Source organism: Eubalaena glacialis, chromosome 1, assembly GCF_028564815.1.
Source record: "Eubalaena glacialis isolate mEubGla1 chromosome 1, mEubGla1.1.hap2.+ XY, whole genome shotgun sequence".
NCBI classification, from domain to species: domain Eukaryota; kingdom Metazoa; phylum Chordata; class Mammalia; order Artiodactyla; family Balaenidae; genus Eubalaena; species Eubalaena glacialis.
Window position 1 is genome coordinate 93,147,172 of NC_083716.1, and position 16,308 is coordinate 93,163,479.

At 73.3% G+C, this 16,308-nt stretch overlaps 8 non-coding genes and 8 pseudogenes across 8 annotated transcripts; all 16 read left to right on the forward strand.

The window, feature by feature from the left end:
* The first annotated feature begins 383 nt into the window (after positions 1 to 383).
* LOC133076976 (5S ribosomal RNA) lies at positions 384 to 502 on the forward strand (annotated as a pseudogene).
* A 910-nt stretch (positions 503 to 1,412) lies between these two features.
* LOC133101923 (5S ribosomal RNA) lies at positions 1,413 to 1,531 on the forward strand. The gene has a single exon (XR_009702789.1). It is a non-coding gene; the product is annotated as a 5S ribosomal RNA (ribosomal RNA).
* A 918-nt stretch (positions 1,532 to 2,449) lies between these two features.
* On the forward strand, positions 2,450 to 2,568 carry LOC133104347 (5S ribosomal RNA). Its single transcript, XR_009703537.1, has one exon. It is a non-coding gene; the product is annotated as a 5S ribosomal RNA (ribosomal RNA).
* A 910-nt stretch (positions 2,569 to 3,478) lies between these two features.
* Positions 3,479 to 3,597, forward strand: LOC133076982 (5S ribosomal RNA; annotated as a pseudogene).
* A 910-nt stretch (positions 3,598 to 4,507) lies between these two features.
* LOC133104276 (5S ribosomal RNA) lies at positions 4,508 to 4,626 on the forward strand. Its single transcript, XR_009703511.1, has one exon. It is a non-coding gene; the product is annotated as a 5S ribosomal RNA (ribosomal RNA).
* A 917-nt stretch (positions 4,627 to 5,543) lies between these two features.
* Positions 5,544 to 5,662, forward strand: LOC133105072 (5S ribosomal RNA; annotated as a pseudogene).
* Positions 5,663 to 6,573: 911 nt separating this feature from the next.
* On the forward strand, positions 6,574 to 6,692 carry LOC133076988 (5S ribosomal RNA; annotated as a pseudogene).
* Positions 6,693 to 7,602: 910 nt separating this feature from the next.
* Positions 7,603 to 7,721, forward strand: LOC133101926 (5S ribosomal RNA). The gene has a single exon (XR_009702791.1). It is a non-coding gene; the product is annotated as a 5S ribosomal RNA (ribosomal RNA).
* Positions 7,722 to 8,639: 918 nt separating this feature from the next.
* Positions 8,640 to 8,758, forward strand: LOC133104794 (5S ribosomal RNA). Its single transcript, XR_009703733.1, has one exon. It is a non-coding gene; the product is annotated as a 5S ribosomal RNA (ribosomal RNA).
* A 909-nt stretch (positions 8,759 to 9,667) lies between these two features.
* On the forward strand, positions 9,668 to 9,786 carry LOC133076994 (5S ribosomal RNA; annotated as a pseudogene).
* Positions 9,787 to 10,696: 910 nt separating this feature from the next.
* Positions 10,697 to 10,815, forward strand: LOC133101935 (5S ribosomal RNA). The gene has a single exon (XR_009702796.1). It is a non-coding gene; the product is annotated as a 5S ribosomal RNA (ribosomal RNA).
* Positions 10,816 to 11,733: 918 nt separating this feature from the next.
* Positions 11,734 to 11,852, forward strand: LOC133104353 (5S ribosomal RNA). The gene has a single exon (XR_009703539.1). It is a non-coding gene; the product is annotated as a 5S ribosomal RNA (ribosomal RNA).
* Positions 11,853 to 12,762: 910 nt separating this feature from the next.
* Positions 12,763 to 12,881, forward strand: LOC133077000 (5S ribosomal RNA; annotated as a pseudogene).
* Positions 12,882 to 13,791: 910 nt separating this feature from the next.
* Positions 13,792 to 13,910, forward strand: LOC133101940 (5S ribosomal RNA). Its single transcript, XR_009702797.1, has one exon. It is a non-coding gene; the product is annotated as a 5S ribosomal RNA (ribosomal RNA).
* Positions 13,911 to 14,827: 917 nt separating this feature from the next.
* LOC133105433 (5S ribosomal RNA) lies at positions 14,828 to 14,946 on the forward strand (annotated as a pseudogene).
* A 911-nt stretch (positions 14,947 to 15,857) lies between these two features.
* On the forward strand, positions 15,858 to 15,976 carry LOC133077007 (5S ribosomal RNA; annotated as a pseudogene).
* Positions 15,977 to 16,308: the final 332 nt, after the last annotated feature.

A 16,308-nucleotide genomic window follows, 5' to 3' on the forward strand; every position in this document is an offset into this window, starting at 1 on the left:
CCCAGTGGCTTCGGGCCAACTGCCGTTGGGCAGGCGGGCCGGCCAGGCCGTGGCTGGGCTGCGCCTAGCACTGTGTGGATTGACAGGGTGGGGAATGCACAAGGGACCGAGGGCCACAGGCCCTTAAGCCTCCGGGGCCAAGTCCTGTGAGCGTTGAGCGGCTCTGGGGCGGAGGGCCAAGCGCCTACAGGCCTGGAGGGTCCCGCCTGACCTGAGCTGCGAAGTCGCCCACAACTCCACCACCCCCGGGCCCTCGAGGCCTCCTGTCGCTTGCCTGGGCGGACGGCAGGGCCGCGCCGGAGAGGGTTGGCTGCCGGGCTGGCGGTGAGTCGCCAGCACCAGCGAAGCTAAGCCTCAAGAGGCACACCGTGGCCCCCGCTGCATTCTACGGCCACACCTCCCTGAACGCACCACACCTCGTCTGATCTCGGAAGCTAATCAGGGTCTGGCCTGTTTCGTACCTGGATGGGAGACCACATGGGAATACCGAGTGCTGTAGGCTTTTTTGCCTCCCGCTCCGCCTTGACATTTAGTGGCCCGCGGCCGAGGCCGCCTCCGCCCCCGCTGAGCACCGCTGCAGGCCTCACCTCCTCACGTCCCTCCCAACACAGCGCGCCGGAGGGATCGCTCCCCGCCGAGCTGGCTGGACATGCGGCCAGAATGCGGCCCTGGAAGGCAGCCGCCACCCCAGCCGCTCCCGTGGTGGCTGGCCCGGACCCAGACTCCGCCGCAGGCCGGGGTGCCATCCGTGCGGCCCGCGAGGCCCTCGACCTGCACTTGGCCGCCCCCACCGGAGCCCAGCAGCGCCGCAGCCCCCTGTCTGCCCGTGTGTCTCTCCACAGCTCCCTCCGGAAAAAGCCCCCCCCTCCGCCGTTTCGCCACGGCCGGGGGTGGGAGCGGGGGCGGGGGCCGGGGCCGCTTCTCCGGGCCTGCCGGCCACCAGGGCCGGGGTCCTGTGCTCGGCGGGCGGCGTGGGGGCAAGGGGGGGCCTTGCTGGGGCTAAGGGGCCGTGCCCACTCCATGGTGGCTCCCAGTGGCTTCGGGCCAGGTGCTGCCCGGCCGGAGGGCCGGCCCGGCCGTGGCCGGGCTGCGCCTAACTCCGCGTGGGCGGGCAGGGGGGGATGCCCAAGGGACCGCGGCCGCCGGGCCCTGAAGCCTCCGGGGCCGCGTCCCTGTGAGCGTCGAGCGGGATCTGCGGCGGGGCGCCAAGCGCCGACGGGCCTGGAGCATCCCGCCCGCCCTGGGCTGCGAGGTGGCCCACCACTCCGCCACCCCCGGGTCCCCGAGGCCTCCTGTCGCCTGCCTGGGCGGGCGGCAGGGCCCTGCCGGAGAGGGCTGGCCGCCGGCATGGCGGTAAGGCGCAGGCGCCAGCGAAGCTGGGCCTCAAGAGGCACCGCGCGGGCCCCTCCTGCGTCTACGGCCATACCACCCTGAACGCGCCCGATCTCGTCTGATCTCGGAAGCTAAGCAGGGTCGGGCCTGGTTAGTACTTGGATGGGAGACCGCCTGGGAATACCGGGTGCTGTAGGCTTTTTGCCTCCCGCTCCGCCTTCTCCTTTAGTCGCCCGCCGCCTCCGCCCCCGCCCCCGCCCCCGCCCCCGCCGGGCACCGCTGCAGGCCCCACCTCCTCCGGCCCCTCCCACCACAGCGCGCCAGAGGGGGCGCTCTCCGCCTGCCTGGCCGGCCAGGCGGCCAGAAGGCGGCCCTGGAAGGCAGCCGCATCCCAGCCGCTCCCGGGGTGGCTGGCCTGAACCCAGACTCCGCCTCAGGCCCGGGTGCCGGCCGTGCGGCCCGCGAGCCCCTTGACCTGCACCTGGCCGCCCCCACTAGCGCCCAGCCCCGGCGCAGCCACCTATCTGCCGGTGTGTCTCTCCACAGCTCCCTCCGGAAAAAGCCCCCCCTCCGCCGTTTCGCCACGGCCGGGGGCGGGAGCGGGGGCGGGGGCCGGGGCCGGTGCTCCGGGCCGGCCGGCCACAAGGCGCCGGGTCCTGTGCTCGGCGGGTGGCGTGGGGGCAAGGGTGGCCTTGCTGGGGCTAAGGGGCCGTGCCGACTCAATGGTGGCTCCCAGTGGGTTAAGGGCCGACTGCCGTCGGGCAGGAGGGCCGGCCCGGGCTGCGGCTGGGCTGCGCCTAGCGCCGCGTGGGCGGGCAGAGGGGAGGCCCAAGGGACCGCGGGCCCCGGGCCCTGAAGCCTCCGGGGCCACGTCCCTGTGAGCGACGTGCGGGATCTGGGGCGGGGCGCCAAGCGCCGAACGGTTTGGTGGGTCCCGCCCGCCCTGGGCTGGGAGGTCGCCGAACCCTCCGCCACCCCCCTGGTACCCGAGGCCGCCGTTGCCCTGCCTGGGCGGGCGGCGGGGCCCTGCCGGGGCGGGCTGGCCGCCGGGCTGGCGGGGAGGCGCAAGCGCCAGCGAAGCTGGGCCTCAAGAGGCACTCCGCGGGCCCCTCTTAACGTCTACGGCCATACCACCCTGAACGCGCCCGAACTCGTCTGATCTCGGAAGCTAAGCAGGGTCGGGCCTGGTTAGTACTTGGATGGGAGACCGCCTGGGAATACCGGGTGCTGTAGGCTTCTTGCCTCCCGCTCCGCCTTCTCCTTTAGTCGCCCGCCGCCTCCGCCCCCGCCCCCGCCCCCGCCGGGCAGCGCTGCAGGCCCCACCTCCTCCGGCCCCTCCCACCACAGCGCGCCAGAGGGGGCGCTCCGCGCCGGCCTGGCCGGCCAGGCGGCCAGAAGGCGGCCCTGGAAGGCAGCCGCCACCCCAGCCGCTCCCGTGGTGGCTGGCCCGGACCCAGACTCCGCCGCAGGCCGGGGTGCCGTCCGTGCGGCCCACGAAGCCCTCGACCTGCACTTGGCCGCCCCCACCGGAGCCCAGCCGCGCCGCAGCCCCCTGTCTGCCCGTGTGTCTCTCCACAGCTCCCTCCGGAAAAAGCCCACCCTTTGCCACTTCGCCACGGCCGAGAGTGGGAGCGGGGTCGTGGGCTGGGACCGGTTCGCTGGGCTGGCTAGACACCAGGCGCCGGGAACTTTGCTCGGCAGTTGGCGTGGGGGCAAGGGTGGCGTTGCTGTGTCTAAGGGGCCGTGCCGGCTCAATGGTGGCTCCCAGTGGCTTCGGGCCGACTGCCGTTGGGCAGGCGGGCCGGCCAGGCCGTGGCTGGGCTGCGCCTAGCACTGTGTGGATTGACAGGGTGGGGAATGCACAAGGGACCGAGGGCCACAGGCCCTTAAGCCTCCGGGGCCAAGTCCTGTGAGCGTTGAGCGGCTCTGGGGCGGAGGGCCAAGCGCCTACAGGCCTGGAGGGTCCCGCCTGACCTGAGCTGCGAAGTCGCCCACAACTCCACCACCCCCGGGCCCTCGAGGCCTCCTGTCGCTTGCCTGGGCGGACGGCAGGGCCGCGCCGGAGAGGGTTGGCTGCCGGGCTGGCGGTGAGTCGCCAGCACCAGCGAAGCTAAGCCTCAAGAGGCACACCGTGGCCCCCGCTGCATTCTACGGCCACACCTCCCTGAACGCACCACACCTCGTCTGATCTCGGAAGCTAATCAGGGTCTGGCCTGTTTCGTACCTGGATGGGAGACCACATGGGAATACCGAGTGCTGTAGGCTTTTTTGCCTCCCGCTCCGCCTTGACATTTAGTGGCCCGCGGCCGAGGCCGCCTCCGCCCCCGCTGAGCACCGCTGCAGGCCTCACCTCCTCACGTCCCTCCCAACACAGCGCGCCGGAGGGATCGCTCCCCGCCGAGCTGGCTGGACATGCGGCCAGAATGCGGCCCTGGAAGGCAGCCGCCACCCCAGCCGCTCCCGTGGTGGCTGGCCCGGACCCAGACTCCGCCGCAGGCCGGGGTGCCGTCCGTGCGGCCCGCGAGGCCCTCGACCTGCACTTGGCCGCCCCCACCGGAGCCCAGCCGCGCCGCAGCCCCCTGTCTGCCCGTGTGTCTCTCCACAGCTCCCTCCGGAAAAAGCCCCCCCCTCCGCCGTTTCGCCACGGCCGGGGGCGGGAGCGGGGGCGGGGGCCGGGGCCGCTTCTCCGGGCCTGCCGGCCACCAGGGCCGGGGTCCTGTGCTCGGCGGGCGGCGTGGGGGCAAGGGGGGGCCTTGCTGGGGCTAAGGGGCCGTGCCCACTCCATGGTGGCTCCCAGTGGCTTCGGGCCAGCTGCTGCCCGGCCGGAGGGCCGGCCCGGCCGTGGCCGGGCTGCGCCTAACTCCGCGTGGGCGGGCAGGGGGGGATGCCCAAGGGACCGTGGCCGCCGGGCCCTGAAGCCTCCGGGGCCGCGTCCCTGTGAGCGTCGAGCGGGATCTGCGGCGGGGCGCCAAGCGCCGACGGGCCTGGAGCGTCCCGCCCGCCCTGGGCTGCGAGGTGGCCCACCACTCCGCCACCCCCGGGTCCCCGAGGCCTCCTGTCGCCTGCCTGGGCGGGCGGCAGGGCCCTGCCGGAGAGGGCTGGCCGCCGGCATGGCGGTAAGGCGCAGGCGCCAGCGAAGCTGGGCCTCAAGAGGCACCGCGCGGGCCCCTCCTGCGTCTACGGCCATACCACCCTGAACGCGCCCGATCTCGTCTGATCTCGGAAGCTAAGCAGGGTCGGGCCTGGTTAGTACTTGGATGGGAGACCGACTGGGAATACCGGGTGCTGTAGGCTTTTTGCCTCCCGCTCCGCCTTCTCCTTTAGTCGCCCGCCGCCTCCGCCCCCGCCCCCGCCCCCGCCCCCGCCGGGCACCGCTGCAGGCCCCACCTCCTCCGGCCCCTCCCACCACAGCGCGCCAGAGGGGGCGCTCTCCGCCTGCCTGGCCGGCCAGGCGGCCAGAAGGCGGCCCTGGAAGGCAGCCGCATCCCAGCCGCTCCCGGGGTGGCTGGCCTGAACCCAGACTCCGCCTCAGGCCCGGGTGCCGGCCGTGCGGCCCGCGAGCCCCTTGACCTGCACCTGGCCGCCCCCACTAGCGCCCAGCCCCGGCGCAGCCACCTATCTGCCGGTGTGTCTCTCCACAGCTCCCTCCGGAAAAAGCCCCCCCTCCGCCGTTTCGCCACGGCCGAGTGCGGGAGCGGGGTCGTGGGCCAGGACTCGTTCTCCGAACCGGCCGACCACTAGGCACCGGGAACAGTGCTCGGCAGTTGGCGTGGATGCAAGTGTGGCCTTGCTGGCTGTAATGGGCCATGCCAACACAATGGTGGCTCCCAGTGGATTCGGGGCAACTGCCGTCGGGCAGGAGGGCCGGCCCGGCCACGGCTAGGTTGTGCCTAGCACTGCGTGAGTGGACAGGGTTGGTAATGCCCGAGGGACCTAGGGCCAAGGGACATTAAGCATCCGGGGCCACGTCCTTGTGAGCATCAAGCGGGACCTGGGGCGGAGCGCCAAGCACCTACGGGCCTGGAGGATCCCGCCTGACCTGAGCTGCGAGGTCGCCCTTGACTATGCAACCCCTGGGTCCCTGAGGCCTCCTGTCGCCAGCCTGGGCGGGCGGCAGGGCCTTGCTGAAGAGGGCTGACCGCCGAGCAGGGAGCAAGTCGCCAGCACCAGCGAAGCAAAGCCTCAAGAGGCACCCCGTGGCCCCGGCTGCCCTCTAAGGCCATACCACCCTGAACGCGCCCCATCTCGTCTGATCGCGGAAGCTAAGCAGGGTCGGGCCTGGTTAGTACTTGGATGGGAGACCGCCTGGGAATACCGGGTGCTGTAGGCTTCTTGCCTCCCGCTCCGCCTTCTCCTTTAGTCGCCCGCCGCCTCCGCCGCCGCCCCCGCCCCCGCCGAGCAGCGCTGCAGGCCCCACCTCCTCCGGCCCCTCCCACCACAGCGCGCCAGAGGGGGCGCTCCGCGCCGGCCTGGCCGGCCAGGCGGCCAGAAGGCGGCCCTGGAAGGCAGCCGCCACCCCAGCCGCTCCCGTGGTGGCTGGCCCGGACCCAGACTCCGCCGCAGGCCGGGGTGCCGTCCGTGCGGCCCACGAAGCCCTCGACCTGCACTTGGCCGCCCCCACCGGAGCCCAGCCGCGCCGCAGCCCCCTGTCTGCCCGTGTGTATCTCCACAGCTCCCTCCGGAAAAAGCCCACCCTCCGCCGTTTCGCCACGGCCGGGGGCGGGAGCGGGGGCGGGGGCTGGGACCGGTTCGCTGGGCTGGCTAGACACCAGGCGCCGGGTCCTGTGCTCGGCGGGTGGCGTGGGGGCAAGGGTGGCCTTGCTGGGGCTAAGGGGCCGTGCCGGCTCAATGGTGGCTCCCAGTGGGTTAAGGGCCGACTGCCGTCGGGCAGGAGGGCCGGCCAGGCCGTGGCTGGGCTGCGCCTAGCACTGTGTGGATTGACAGGGTGGGGAATGCACAAGGGACCGAGGGCCACAGGCCCTTAAGCCTCCGGGGCCAAGTCCTGTGAGCGTTGAGCGGCTCTGGGGCGGAGGGCCAAGCGCCTACAGGCCTGGAGGGTCCCGCCTGACCTGAGCTGCGAAGTCGCCCACAACTCCACCACCCCCGGGCCCTCGAGGCCTCCTGTCGCTTGCCTGGGCGGACGGCAGGGCCGCGCCGGAGAGGGTTGGCTGCCGGGCTGGCGGTGAGTCGCCAGCACCAGCGAAGCTAAGCCTCAAGAGGCACACCGTGGCCCCCGCTGCATTCTACGGCCACACCTCCCTGAACGCACCACACCTCGTCTGATCTCGGAAGCTAATCAGGGTCTGGCCTGTTTCGTACCTGGATGGGAGACCACATGGGAATACCGAGTGCTGTAGGCTTTTTTGCCTCCCGCTCCGCCTTGACATTTAGTGGCCCGCGGCCGAGGCCGCCTCCGCCCCCGCTGAGCACCGCTGCAGGCCTCACCTCCTCACGTCCCTCCCAACACAGCGCGCCGGAGGGATCGCTCCCCGCCGAGCTGGCTGGACATGCGGCCAGAATGCGGCCCTGGAAGGCAGCCGCCACCCCAGCTGCTCCCGTGGTGGCTGGCCCGGACCCAGACTCCGCCGCAGGCCGGGGTGCCGTCCGTGCGGCCCGCGAGGACCTCGACCTGCACTTGGCCGCCCCCACCGGAGCCCAGCCGCGCCGCAGCCCCCTGTCTGCCCGTGTGTCTCTCCACAGCTCCCTCCGGAAAAAGCCCCCCCCTCCGCCGTTTCGCCACGGCCGGGGGCGGGAGCGGGGGCGGGGGCCGGGGCCGCTTCTCCGGGCCTGCCGGCCACCAGGGCCGGGGTCCTGTGCTCGGCGGGCGGCGTGGGGGCAAGGGGGGGCCTTGCTGGGGCTAAGGGGCCGTGCCCACTCCATGGTGGCTCCCAGTGGCTTCGGGCCAGCTGCTGCCCGGCCGGAGGGCCGGCCCGGCCGTGGCCGGGCTGCGCCTAACTCCGCGTGGGCGGGCAGGGGGGGATGCCCAAGGGACCGCGGCCGCCGGGCCCTGAAGCCTCCGGGGCCGCGTCCCTGTGAGCGTCGAGCGGGATCTGCGGCGGGGCGCCAAGCGCCGACGGGCCTGGAGCGTCCCGCCCGCCCTGGGCTGCGAGGTGGCCCACCACTCCGCCACCCCCGGGTCCCCGAGGCCTCCTGTCGCCTGCCTGGGCGGGCGGCAGGGCCCTGCCGGAGAGGGCTGGCCGCCGGCATGGCGGTAAGGCGCAGGCGCCAGCGAAGCTGGGCCTCAAGAGGCACCGCGCGGGCCCCTCCTGCGTCTACGGCCATACCACCCTGAACGCGCCCGATCTCGTCTGATCTCGGAAGCTAAGCAGGGTCGGGCCTGGTTAGTACTTGGATGGGAGACCGCCTGGGAATACCGGGTGCTGTAGGCTTTTTGCCTCCCGCTCCGCCTTCTCCTTTAGTCGCCCGCCGCCTCCGCCCCCGCCCCCGCCCCCGCCCCCGCCGGGCACCGCTGCAGGCCCCACCTCCTCCGGCCCCTCCCACCACAGCGCGCCAGAGGGGGCGCTCTCCGCCTGCCTGGCCGGCCAGGCGGCCAGAAGGCGGCCCTGGAAGGCAGCCGCATCCCAGCCGCTCCCGGGGTGGCTGGCCTGAACCCAGACTCCGCCTCAGGCCCGGGTGCCGGCCGTGCGGCCCGCGAGCCCCTTGACCTGCACCTGGCCGCCCCCACTAGCGCCCAGCCCCGGCGCAGCCACCTATCTGCCGGTGTGTCTCTCCACAGCTCCCTCCGGAAAAAGCCCCCCCTCCGCCGTTTCGCCACGGCCGGGGGCGGGAGCGGGGGCGGGGGCCGGGGCCGGTGCTCCGGGCCGGCCGGCCACAAGGCGCCGGGTCCTGTGCTCGGCGGGTGGCGTGGGGGCAAGGGTGGCCTTGCTGGGGCTAAGGGGCCGTGCCGACTCAATGGTGGCTCCCAGTGGGTTAAGGGCCGACTGCCGTCGGGCAGGAGGGCCGGCCCGGGCTGCGGCTGGGCTGCGCCTAGCGCCGCGTGGGCGGGCAGAGGGGAGGCCCAAGGGACCGCGGGCCCCGGGCCCTGAAGCCTCCGGGGCCACGTCCCTGTGAGCGACGTGCGGGATCTGGGGCGGGGCGCCAAGCGCCGAACGGTTTGGTGGGTCCCGCCCGCCCTGGGCTGGGAGGTCGCCGAACCCTCCGCCACCCCCCTGGTACCCGAGGCCGCCGTTGCCCTGCCTGGGCGGGCGGCGGGGCCCTGCCGGGGCGGGCTGGCCGCCGGGCTGGCGGGAAGGCGCAAGCGCCAGCGAAGCTGGGCCTCAAGAGGCACTCCGCGGGCCCCTCTTAACGTCTACGGCCATACCACCCTGAACGCGCCAGAACTCGTCTGATCTCAGAAGCTAAGCAGGGTCGGGCCTGGTTAGTACTTGGATGGGAGACCGCCTGGGAATACCGGGTGCTGTAGGCTTCTTGCCTCCCGCTCCGCCTTCTCCTTTAGTCGCCCGCCGCCTCCGCCCCCGCCCCCGCCCCTGCCGGGCAGCGCTGCAGGCCCCACCTCCTCCGGCCCCTCCCACCACAGCGCGCCAGAGGGGGCGCTCCGCGCCGGCCTGGCCGGCCAGGCGGCCAGAAGGCGGCCCTGGAAGGCAGCCGCCACCCCAGCCGCTCCCGTGGTGGCTGGCCCGGACCCAGACTCCGCCGCAGGCCGGGGTGCCGTCCGTGCGGCCCACGAAGCCCTCGACCTGCACTTGGCCGCCCCCACCGGAGCCCAGCCACGCCGCAGCCCCCTGTCTGCCCGTGTGTCTCTCCACAGCTCCCTCTGGAAAAAGCCCACCCTTTGCCACTTCGCCACGGCGAGAGTGGGAGCGGGGTTGTGGGCTGGGACCGGTTCGCTGGGCTGGCTAGACACCAGGCGCCGGGAACTTTGCTCGGCAGTTGGCGTGGGGGCAAGGGTGGCGTTGCTGTGTCTAAGGGGCCGTGCCGGCTCAATGGTGGCTCCCAGTGGCTTCGGGCCAACTGCCGTTGGGCAGGCGGGCCGGCCAGGCCGTGGCTGGGCTGCGCCTAGCACTGTGTGGATTGACAGGGTGGGGAATGCACAAGGGACCGAGGGCCACAGGCCCTTAAGCCTCCGGGGCCAAGTCCTGTGAGCGTTGAGCGGCTCTGGGGCGGAGGGCCAAGCGCCTACAGGCCTGGAGGGTCCCGCCTGACCTGAGCTGCGAAGTCGCCCACAACTCCACCACCCCCGGGCCCTCGAGGCCTCCTGTCGCTTGCCTGGGCGGACGGCAGGGCCGCGCCGGAGAGGGTTGGCTGCCGGGCTGGCGGTGAGTCGCCAGCACCAGCGAAGCTAAGCCTCAAGAGGCACACCGTGGCCCCCGCTGCATTCTACGGCCACACCTCCCTGAACGCACCACACCTCGTCTGATCTCGGAAGCTAATCAGGGTCTGGCCTGTTTCGTACCTGGATGGGAGACCACATGGGAATACCGAGTGCTGTAGGCTTTTTTGCCTCCCGCTCCGCCTTGACATTTAGTGGCCCGCGGCCGAGGCCGCCTCCGCCCCCGCTGAGCACCGCTGCAGGCCTCACCTCCTCACGTCCCTCCCAACACAGCGCGCCGGAGGGATCGCTCCCCGCCGAGCTGGCTGGACATGCGGCCAGAATGCGGCCCTGGAAGGCAGCCGCCACCCCAGCCGCTCCCGTGGTGGCTGGCCCGGACCCAGACTCCGCCGCAGGCCGGGGTGCCATCCGTGCGGCCCGCGAGGCCCTCGACCTGCACTTGGCCGCCCCCACCGGAGCCCAGCAGCGCCGCAGCCCCCTGTCTGCCCGTGTGTCTCTCCACAGCTCCCTCCGGAAAAAGCCCCCCCCTCCGCCGTTTCGCCACGGCCGGGGGTGGGAGCGGGGGCGGGGGCCGGGGCCGCTTCTCCGGGCCTGCCGGCCACCAGGGCCGGGGTCCTGTGCTCGGCGGGCGGCGTGGGGGCAAGGGGGGGCCTTGCTGGGGCTAAGGGGCCGTGCCCACTCCATGGTGGCTCCCAGTGGCTTCGGGCCAGGTGCTGCCCGGCCGGAGGGCCGGCCCGGCCGTGGCCGGGCTGCGCCTAACTCCGCGTGGGCGGGCAGGGGGGGATGCCCAAGGGACCGCGGCCGCCGGGCCCTGAAGCCTCCGGGGCCGCGTCCCTGTGAGCGTCGAGCGGGATCTGCGGCGGGGCGCCAAGCGCCGACGGGCCTGGAGCATCCCGCCCGCCCTGGGCTGCGAGGTGGCCCACCACTCCGCCACCCCCGGGTCCCCGAGGCCTCCTGTCGCCTGCCTGGGCGGGCGGCAGGGCCCTGCCGGAGAGGGCTGGCCGCCGGCATGGCGGTAAGGCGCAGGCGCCAGCGAAGCTGGGCCTCAAGAGGCACCGCGCGGGCCCCTCCTGCGTCTACGGCCATACCACCCTGAACGCGCCCGATCTCGTCTGATCTCGGAAGCTAAGCAGGGTCGGGCCTGGTTAGTACTTGGATGGGAGACCGCCTGGGAATACCGGGTGCTGTAGGCTTTTTGCCTCCCGCTCCGCCTTCTCCTTTAGTCGCCCGCCGCCTCCGCCCCCGCCCCCGCCCCCGCCCCCGCCGGGCACCGCTGCAGGCCCCACCTCCTCCGGCCCCTCCCACCACAGCGCGCCAGAGGGGGCGCTCTCCGCCTGCCTGGCCGGCCAGGCGGCCAGAAGGCGGCCCTGGAAGGCAGCCGCATCCCAGCCGCTCCCGGGGTGGCTGGCCTGAACCCAGACTCCGCCTCAGGCCCGGGTGCCGGCCGTGCGGCCCGCGAGCCCCTTGACCTGCACCTGGCCGCCCCCACTAGCGCCCAGCCCCGGCGCAGCCACCTATCTGCCGGTGTGTCTCTCCACAGCTCCCTCCGGAAAAAGCCCCCCCTCCGCCGTTTCGCCACGGCCGGGGGCGGGAGCGGGGGCGGGGGCCGGGGCCGGTGCTCCGGGCCGGCCGGCCACAAGGCGCCGGGTCCTGTGCTCGGCGGGTGGCGTGGGGGCAAGGGTGGCCTTGCTGGGGCTAAGGGGCCGTGCCGACTCAATGGTGGCTCCCAGTGGGTTAAGGGCCGACTGCCGTCGGGCAGGAGGGCCGGCCCGGGCTGCGGCTGGGCTGCGCCTAGCGCCGCGTGGGCGGGCAGAGGGGAGGCCCAAGGGACCGCGGGCCCCGGGCCCTGAAGCCTCCGGGGCCACGTCCCTGTGAGCGACGTGCGGGATCTGGGGCGGGGCGCCAAGCGCCGAACGGTTTGGTGGGTCCCGCCCGCCCTGGGCTGGGAGGTCGCCGAACCCTCCGCCACCCCCCTGGTACCCGAGGCCGCCGTTGCCCTGCCTGGGCGGGCGGCGGGGCCCTGCCGGGGCGGGCTGGCCGCCGGGCTGGCGGGGAGGCGCAAGCGCCAGCGAAGCTGGGCCTCAAGAGGCACTCCGCGGGCCCCTCTTAACGTCTACGGCCATACCACCCTGAACGCGCCCGAACTCGTCTGATCTCGGAAGCTAAGCAGGGTCGGGCCTGGTTAGTACTTGGATGGGAGACCGCCTGGGAATACCGGGTGCTGTAGGCTTCTTGCCTCCCGCTCCGCCTTCTCCTTTAGTCGCCCGCCGCCTCCGCCCCCGCCCCCGCCCCCGCCGGGCAGCGCTGCAGGCCCCACCTCCTCCGGCCCCTCCCACCACAGCGCGCCAGAGGGGGCGCTCCGCGCCGGCCTGGCCGGCCAGGCGGCCAGAAGGCGGCCCTGGAAGGCAGCCGCCACCCCAGCCGCTCCCGTGGTGGCTGGCCCGGACCCAGACTCCGCCGCAGGCCGGGGTGCCGTCCGTGCGGCCCACGAAGCCCTCGACCTGCACTTGGCCGCCCCCACCGGAGCCCAGCCGCGCCGCAGCCCCCTGTCTGCCCGTGTGTCTCTCCACAGCTCCCTCCGGAAAAAGCCCACCCTTTGCCACTTCGCCACGGCCGAGAGTGGGAGCGGGGTCGTGGGCTGGGACCGGTTCGCTGGGCTGGCTAGACACCAGGCGCCGGGAACTTTGCTCGGCAGTTGGCGTGGGGGCAAGGGTGGCGTTGCTGTGTCTAAGGGGCCGTGCCGGCTCAATGGTGGCTCCCAGTGGCTTCGGGCCGACTGCCGTTGGGCAGGCGGGCCGGCCAGGCCGTGGCTGGGCTGCGCCTAGCACTGTGTGGATTGACAGGGTGGGGAATGCACAAGGGACCGAGGGCCACAGGCCCTTAAGCCTCCGGGGCCAAGTCCTGTGAGCGTTGAGCGGCTCTGGGGCGGAGGGCCAAGCGCCTACAGGCCTGGAGGGTCCCGCCTGACCTGAGCTGCGAAGTCGCCCACAACTCCACCACCCCCGGGCCCTCGAGGCCTCCTGTCGCTTGCCTGGGCGGACGGCAGGGCCGCGCCGGAGAGGGTTGGCTGCCGGGCTGGCGGTGAGTCGCCAGCACCAGCGAAGCTAAGCCTCAAGAGGCACACCGTGGCCCCCGCTGCATTCTACGGCCACACCTCCCTGAACGCACCACACCTCGTCTGATCTCGGAAGCTAATCAGGGTCTGGCCTGTTTCGTACCTGGATGGGAGACCACATGGGAATACCGAGTGCTGTAGGCTTTTTTGCCTCCCGCTCCGCCTTGACATTTAGTGGCCCGCGGCCGAGGCCGCCTCCGCCCCCGCTGAGCACCGCTGCAGGCCTCACCTCCTCACGTCCCTCCCAACACAGCGCGCCGGAGGGATCGCTCCCCGCCGAGCTGGCTGGACATGCGGCCAGAATGCGGCCCTGGAAGGCAGCCGCCACCCCAGCCGCTCCCGTGGTGGCTGGCCCGGACCCAGACTCCGCCGCAGGCCGGGGTGCCGTCCGTGCGGCCCGCGAGGCCCTCGACCTGCACTTGGCCGCCCCCACCGGAGCCCAGCCGCGCCGCAGCCCCCTGTCTGCCCGTGTGTCTCTCCACAGCTCCCTCCGGAAAAAGCCCCCCCCTCCGCCGTTTCGCCACGGCCGGGGGCGGGAGCGGGGGCGGGGGCCGGGGCCGCTTCTCCGGGCCTGCCGGCCACCAGGGCCGGGGTCCTGTGCTCGGCGGGCGGCGTGGGGGCAAGGGGGGGCCTTGCTGGGGCTAAGGGGCCGTGCCCACTCCATGGTGGCTCCCAGTGGCTTCGGGCCAGCTGCTGCCCGGCCGGAGGGCCGGCCCGGCCGTGGCCGGGCTGCGCCTAACTCCGCGTGGGCGGGCAGGGGGGGATGCCCAAGGGACCGCGGCCGCCGGGCCCTGAAGCCTCCGGGGCCGCGTCCCTGTGAGCGTCGAGCGGGATCTGCGGCGGGGCGCCAAGCGCCGACGGGCCTGGAGCGTCCCGCCCGCCCTGGGCTGCGAGGTGGCCCACCACTCCGCCACCCCCGGGTCCCCGAGGCCTCCTGTCGCCTGCCTGGGCGGGCGGCAGGGCCCTGCCGGAGAGGGCTGGCCGCCGGCATGGCGGTAAGGCGCAGGCGCCAGCGAAGCTGGGCCTCAAGAGGCACCGCGCGGGCCCCTCCTGCGTCTACGGCCATACCACCCTGAACGCGCCCGATCTCGTCTGATCTCGGAAGCTAAGCAGGGTCGGGCCTGGTTAGTACTTGGATGGGAGACCGCCTGGGAATACCGGGTGCTGTAGGCTTTTTGCCTCCCGCTCCGCCTTCTCCTTTAGTCGCCCGCCGCCTCCGCCCCCGCCCCCGCCCCCGCCCCCGCCGGGCACCGCTGCAGGCCCCACCTCCTCCGGCCCCTCCCACCACAGCGCGCCAGAGGGGGCGCTCTCCGCCTGCCTGGCCGGCCAGGCGGCCAGAAGGCGGCCCTGGAAGGCAGCCGCATCCCAGCCGCTCCCGGGGTGGCTGGCCTGAACCCAGACTCCGCCTCAGGCCCGGGTGCCGGCCGTGCGGCCCGCGAGCCCCTTGACCTGCACCTGGCCGCCCCCACTAGCGCCCAGCCCCGGCGCAGCCACCTATCTGCCGGTGTGTCTCTCCACAGCTCCCTCCGGAAAAAGCCCCCCCTCCGCCGTTTCGCCACGGCCGAGTGCGGGAGCGGGGTCGTGGGCCAGGACTCGTTCTCCGAACCGGCCGACCACTAGGCACCGGGAACAGTGCTCGGCAGTTGGCGTGGATGCAAGTGTGGCCTTGCTGGCTGTAATGGGCCATGCCAACACAATGGTGGCTCCCAGTGGATTCGGGGCAACTGCCGTCGGGCAGGAGGGCCGGCCCGGCCACGGCTAGGTTGTGCCTAGCACTGCGTGAGTGGACAGGGTTGGTAATGCCCGAGGGACCTAGGGCCAAGGGACATTAAGCCTCCGGGGCCACGTCCTTGTGAGCATCAAGCGGGACCTGGGGCGGAGCGCCAAGCACTTACGGGCCTGGAGGATCCCGCCTGACCTGAGCTGCGAGGTCGCCCTTGACTATGCAACCCCTGGGTCCCTGAGGCCTCCTGTCGCCAGCCTGGGCGGGCGGCAGGGCCTTGCTGAAGAGGGCTGACCGCCGAGCAGGGAGCAAGTCGCCAGCACCAGCGAAGCAAAGCCTCAAGAGGCACCCCGTGGCCCCGGCTGCCCTCTAAGGCCATACCACCCTGAACGTGCCCCATCTCGTCTGATCGCGGAAGCTAAGCAGGGTCGGGCCTGGTTAGTACTTGGATGGGAGACCGCCTGGGAATACCGGGTGCTGTAGGCTTTTTGCCTCCCGCTCCGCCTTCTCCTTTAGTCGCCCGCCGCCTCCGCCGCCGCCCCCGCCCCCGCCGAGCAGCGCTGCAGGCCCCACCTCCTCCGGCCCCTCCCACCACAGCGCGCCAGAGGGGGCGCTCCGCGCCGGCCTGGCCGGCCAGGCGGCCAGAAGGCGGCCCTGGAAGGCAGCCGCCACCCCAGCCGCTCCCGTGGTGGCTGGCCCGGACCCAGACTCCGCCGCAGGCCGGGGTGCCGTCCGTGCGGCCCACGAAGCCCTCGACCTGCACTTGGCCGCCCCCACCGGAGCCCAGCCGCGCCGCAGCCCCCTGTCTGCCCGTGTGTATCTCCACAGCTCCCTCCGGAAAAAGCCCACCCTCCGCCGTTTCGCCACGGCCGGGGGCGGGAGCGGGGGCGGGGGCTGGGACCGGTTCGCTGGGCTGGCTAGACACCAGGCGCCGGGTCCTGTGCTCGGCGGGTGGCGTGGGGGCAAGGGTGGCCTTGCTGGGGCTAAGGGGCCGTGCCGGCTCAATGGTGGCTCCCAGTGGGTTAAGGGCCGACTGCCGTCGGGCAGGAGGGCCGGCCAGGCCGTGGCTGGGCTGCGCCTAGCACTGTGTGGATTGACAGGGTGGGGAATGCACAAGGGACCGAGGGCCACAGGCCCTTAAGCCTCCGGGGCCAAGTCCTGTGAGCGTTGAGCGGCTCTGGGGCGGAGGGCCAAGCGCCTACAGGCCTGGAGGGTCCCGCCTGACCTGAGCTGCGAAGTCGCCCACAACTCCACCACCCCCGGGCCCTCGAGGCCTCCTGTCGCTTGCCTGGGCGGACGGCAGGGCCGCGCCGGAGAGGGTTGGCTGCCGGGCTGGCGGTGAGTCGCCAGCACCAGCGAAGCTAAGCCTCAAGAGGCACACCGTGGCCCCCGCTGCATTCTACGGCCACACCTCCCTGAACGCACCACACCTCGTCTGATCTCGGAAGCTAATCAGGGTCTGGCCTGTTTCGTACCTGGATGGGAGACCACATGGGAATACCGAGTGCTGTAGGCTTTTTTGCCTCCCGCTCCGCCTTGACATTTAGTGGCCCGCGGCCGAGGCCGCCTCCGCCCCCGCTGAGCACCGCTGCAGGCCTCACCTCCTCACGTCCCTCCCAACACAGCGCGCCGGAGGGATCGCTCCCCGCCGAGCTGGCTGGACATGCGGCCAGAATGCGGCCCTGGAAGGCAGCCGCCACCCCAGCCGCTCCCGTGGTGGCTGGCCCGGACCCAGACTCCGCCGCAGGCCGGGGTGCCGTCCGTGCGGCCCGCGAGGCCCTCGACCTGCACTTGGCCGCCCCCACCGGAGCCCAGCCGCGCCGCAGCCCCCTGTCTGCCCGTGTGTCT